Source organism: Papio anubis, chromosome 8, assembly GCF_008728515.1.
Source record: "Papio anubis isolate 15944 chromosome 8, Panubis1.0, whole genome shotgun sequence".
Classification (NCBI taxonomy): Eukaryota; Metazoa; Chordata; class Mammalia; order Primates; family Cercopithecidae; genus Papio; species Papio anubis.
Genome location: NC_044983.1, coordinates 21,106,706 through 21,112,179, shown reverse-complemented (window position 1 = coordinate 21,112,179; position 5,474 = coordinate 21,106,706).

Sequence of the window (5,474 nt, the reverse complement as noted above, 5' to 3'; positions counted from 1 at the left end):
GGTTGTGAGGGACAGGAGTGGATGGGGCGGGGCAGGGGAGACAGAGGGGAGAAAGGGAATGAGCACACTGGGAATTACTCCAAGGTCGCTCAGCTCAGATAGAGGGCCCTGCTCAAGACAAGAGAGCGGCCCCTGCTGTCTGGGCCCAGCGGGGGGTGAGACCCCAGCCTGGGGGCCAAGACCGAGGTCATCCCAGGGAGTCAAGGGACTAGATGAGAGGCCAAAACTGGGGTCCTTGTGCATCATGCGCCTCAGGCATTTGCGGATTCTGAGCTGGTTTGGCGATTTGGAAAAGAGCAGTCAGTCGTGCGTCAGAGGCCTGGATTCTGCCTGCACCAAGCTGCTTGACACTGGACAATTTCCTCCCCTCTCTGGGCCTCACTTTCTCATGGACAAGGGCCAGATCAGGTGACCTCCAAGACTCATTCTGGCCCTGATATCCTCTGTGGGTGCCTAGTATGGAAGGTCTATATTTTCTTGGTCATTCTTTTCATTGAAACATCTCCTGACCCAAATTGAGACTCAGAAAAAGACCAGCTGATGGCCAGCATGGCTGAGAATGGAAGGAGGAGGTATTTTTTGGAGAGAGAGTGAGGATTAAACACATGGTAAGAGACAGAAAGAGAATCTAATTCTGCAATCGTCCCCACCTTCAGTTTCTTTAAATGGTCAGTCACAGTCTTGGGACCAGTTTAGCCAAAGAAAAGTCTAGAATTTCAGGAGAGATTGGAAGTGATCAAGGAAGAGATTAGAGATGCCAGGCAGACAGCTCGGGAGGCTGTTGGCACTGTATGGTTCAGGGAGGATGGGAGGGCACTTCTGCCACAACCCTTCAGGGGCAGGGAAGCCAGAGAAGCCAAGAGAAGAGGAAGCTCCCAGGAGTGAAAAGAAACCAAGGAGGAGCAACCATTGAACTTGGTGCCAACCTTGGAAGTGTCTGTGTGACTTTGGGCAGGAACCTTAATCTCTCTGGTCTCCCATTGGGGAGATCACATTATCCCTTACCTGAAGACAGGGGTGGCTACATGACCTTCTTCCTGTACCTTCCAGCACTGAGACCCTTCTAACTCCTTCTCCACTTCTGCCTGCTCCCCCTCGCAGACCTAAGCCCCATGCCCTGGGTAAAGGGGGAGCCACCTCCCATTTGTGTCTCTGCCATCTAGGTCGTGTGTGGAGGGCAGACAGCATGGAGGGTAAGGGTCTAATCTCCCAAGGTCAAAAACTCCCATGTAGAACCGGACACCATGGTGCACACCTGTAGTCCCAGCTACTCTGGAGGCTGAGGCGGAAGGATCACTTGAGCCCAGGAGTTCAAAGCTGCAGTACACTATGATCGTACCGCCATACTGCAGCTTGGGTGACAGAGCAAGAACCCATTCCCCCTTCATAAAAAGAAAGAAAAGAGGAAAATCCCATGCACACCTTGGCTTTAGTGGCCTGTGGGTCTCCCAGAAAAATGAAGCCCAGAACAGGGAGCACCAGTCAGAGTTCTGACAGTGGGGTCCTCCCAGCTGGCCAGCCTCTTCTTGCAGCCATCCTACAGTCACATCGTGCAGCTGGCAGAGCTGCTCCAAGCAGGACCTGAAGAATCCACTTCCAGTCCGGTCTGGCCAGGCTATGCCTAGTCCCTGCTGGCAGAAGTGTGGGCATGCAGACCCCTGTGCCCATTCCCTCAATCCTCCCTACCCTGGCGCTGCCTCCCAGGAAGTCACGGCTGCGCAAGGCCTCCATGAAACATTTATTGCATCTCTGAAGCATCTCTGGCTTCAGTAAAGAAATTGGGGCATTGGTTTTTGTCTTTCAAAAGCTCCAAGTACCACCCTTAATGCCATGAAACACTGCACGCAAAGGAAATGCATGATATATATCAATGATTGTTGATCCACTCCAAGTCGCCTGGGATGGTGATATCGCAGGGCAGGGCCTGGAAGCCACCGTCAGGCAGGCCTGCAACAGAAAGAAGCTAGATCCTGTGATTTCTACCCTGTTTTCTAGGCAGAGAAGGTACAAGAGGGAGACAAAAATGCAAACTACAGCCAGGGCTTCCGGGTGTAAGAATCCTTCTCCTTGGCCAAGCTGCAGACCTCCGGAGAGAGGGCAGGCCTCATTCCTTAAGCCCTGCAGAGCTGCAAGTGAGAAGCTCTGAGGAGGCTGATCACCCCAAAATAAACTTGGTTTTTTTTTTTTTCACAACTTTTTCATGAGGCATTAGCATCTCTTGCAGCATGGAAAAAAAAATAGCCTGAACTGTTAACAAATAAAGATTATAAAAAGCCCCAACTGTTCGCCACGGGTTTCCATGTGGCTGCAGTATTTAGAGGGGGCAGGGGACGTATGTGTCCAGGAGCCCCCTGTCTCTTCTCCTCTGACGCATCTCTCTCCTTTGATAGTTGGTTCTGCTCACAGGGATAACAGTTGATGTCAGGGATGAGAAAGTTATTTGTTGACCTGCAGAGGTGGTCCACTGAGCGTGTGTATTCTTGTTTACTGCTTCCAGATAAAGGAGTGCGTGGAACAGAACAGGCTGCTTAAAAACATGATCACATTGCAATGAGGCTGGTTGCAATTAGGCTGTCTGACTGGGGGTGCGGAATCTGTGTAGTAAACACTTGGAAGAGTCAGCGTTCTTATCAAGGTCAACTAATCCTGAACTTTGACCCTTCCCTTGGTCATTGCTGGATGTCAGTAACTAGGCAGGAATTTAGGGTTGTAGCTGCTTTTGACCCAGGTTAGAGGATTGCCAGGGGCCATCTGGGAAGGGCTGTGGTTCTCTGAGCTCCTCTTGCAGAGTTCCAGGCTGGACCCTGCCCAGCCACCCCCCTTACCCTCTGCCTTCTTGGTACATGGACCCCCAAATGACAATGCAAGTCAGAGAATGGTGTAAAAGCCGTGGAGTGGAGTCAGGAGCTGAGTCCCTGTCCCCACGGGGTCTTCAGGAAAACGGCTCGTTGACCTGGATGATACCTGAGGAGTCTCTGGCGCTGACATTTTCTAGTTGAAAGAAGAGAATGCCCTCAACTGTCCAGGACTCTGTGTTTTCCACCAGACTCATTCAACCATCAAAGACCCTCCAGCCCATCTCCACAGGTCCCTCTTTTCTCCTCCTTTCCTCCTCACTTCTCCTCCCTTTTGTTTATCTGTCCTATCCTTTCCTCACTTCCTGAGCAGAGATTTCTATAAAAATAAATGCACGTGGCCCTGGCTTGGATGGCTTACAAATTAGCAGGCTGGGACGGCCAGGATCCCAGGGGCCCTGGTGGGAAGTATTCAAGCCTGGATGGCCTGGATGGACGAGGGCAGGGAAAGCTGGCCAGAAGTTTCCGGAGGTGGTGACAGTGACGAGAAGCCCACAGGGCAGCTGCTTTGCTTTGGCCTTCTCCGGACCCACAACCCTCTCTCAGGCTCCCATCAGCCCAAGTTTTAGCAGCTACCTTTGAGCTCACCCAGGGGAATCCCACCCCCTCCCAGAGTGATAATTTTTAAGCTAAGAAGAAGGAAAGGGCTTGGGTGGAGAAAACCGAGAGTCCACTCTGACTTGTCACAGCCAAAGCATTGCTCCACAGGACATGGCTATTCCCCCCCACACACAGTCTCTGACCTCTCCGCAAGGCATGAATTGAGGTGGGGGGAGGCAGGCAAGCAGGCCAGACCATAGGCAGACGATGCAGGGACTGGAGAGGCAAGAAGCCGGCGCTGAGTTGGAAGCTTTCGGTGGAACAGGCTGGACCCCAGATGGCCTGGGATGCGGGGCCTGGGCTGAGCAGCAGGGCGGTACCACCCATTGGACACACGGTTCAGGGTGCCTCAAAGGCCACTAAATATACGCCTCAACCTTCTGGTTGTCTGTGCCTTACCACATGCCTGGAAACATTCACTCTGGGTCACATAATCTTCCTCCCAACCCACCCTGTCTTCCTCCTCCTTCTGGGAGGCACCAACAGAGAGCCCCGGAGCCTGAGCTGCTGGTGGAAGCCTGGCTGGAGAAGAGAGTCTCCCTAGAGTGGACTGACGCACTGCCACCTCTGCAAAGCCTCACAGTGGCCACCCCTTCACAGATGCAGAACTGAGGCCCAGGGAGCCGGGGGCTAGGAGGTGTCAAGTCCAAGGTCCAGCCAAGATGTCCTGCCTGCAGGCTGCCTCCCAGCTGCGGGCCTGCAAGGTGGGGTGGTGGGGGTGTGGAGGGCGAAGGTGGCACAGGGGCACCAGCAGCCCTTCCGGGACAGAATACACCTGAACTGCCTGTGCAGCACCCCAAGTCCCCTTGCTTATCCTGGGTCCCCCTTTTCTCTGAAAAATATGAGAGTTGTTTGGTCCTTCCTTCATTTATCCTTTCTTTTTTTTTCATTTATCAAATGCATGTTAAGCTCTTGCTAGTGCCAGACCCTGTGCAAGAGATGGTGAGGATGATAAAATGATGATATGCTATCATGTCGTCAAGGAGCCTAAGTTTAATAATAATAATACTAATAATAACTTACTGAGTGTTGATTACATGCCTGGGATTGTGCTGCATGTACTACTTCATTTAAATTTCAAAACAATCCTATGAGATGGAGGAACTATTCTTATCCCCATTTGGCAGAGAAGGAAATGGAGCTCCGAGAGGGGATGTGACTTGCCAGGGCTGCAAAGCAAGCAGGCAGGGTGGGGGTTCTCACCAGGCAGCTGGCTCAGATTCTCTCGGGGAGACAGACGCACAGCACAGCCCTGAGGCCTCGTGCCCTAGCACATTATTCTTAATTTATGTCAAAATCACCCTCTTTATCTTACAGATGAGCAAACCGAGGCCTACGCAAAGTCACGGCTAGTTGGCAGTTGCGTCAGGCCCCAGTGCTATGGTTCTGATGCCAGATTTTACCTGTGGCTTTCAGTTTCCTTTTGCTTGCCTGAACCCAGGCAGTTTCCTTAAATGATCCTCAAGTTCTGAAATTCTGCTTGTGTGATGTTAGCCTAAGACATGTTAGGGAGACAGAACAGAGAGGCAGGAATGGCTCAGCTGACACTAGACCTGGAGCCCTACCCCACCCACAAGCACCCCAGGGGACAATCCTTGCCCAGTAGGGAGTTAAGAATGTGGAAATGTGGCCGGATGCATGGCTCACGCCTCTAATCTCAACACTTGGGAGACCAAGGCTGGTGGATTGCTTGAGGTCAGGAACTCAAGACCAACCTGGCCAACATGATGAAACCTGTCTCTACTAAAAACACAAAAATTACCCGGGCATGGCGGCATGCACCTGTAATCCCAGCTACTTGGGAGGCTGAGGCAGGAAAACTGCTTGAACTCAGGAGGCAGAGGCTGCAGTGAGCCAAGATAGTGCCACTGCATTCCAGCCTGGGCGACACAACAAGACTCAGTCTCAAAAAAGAGAAAGTAGAAATGTTTTCTTGCTTCAAGGCACGTGACTTTTAACTCAATTGAACGAAAGTATGCATGTATTGATAGAGATGGCCATCAGAGGAACTGACAGGTC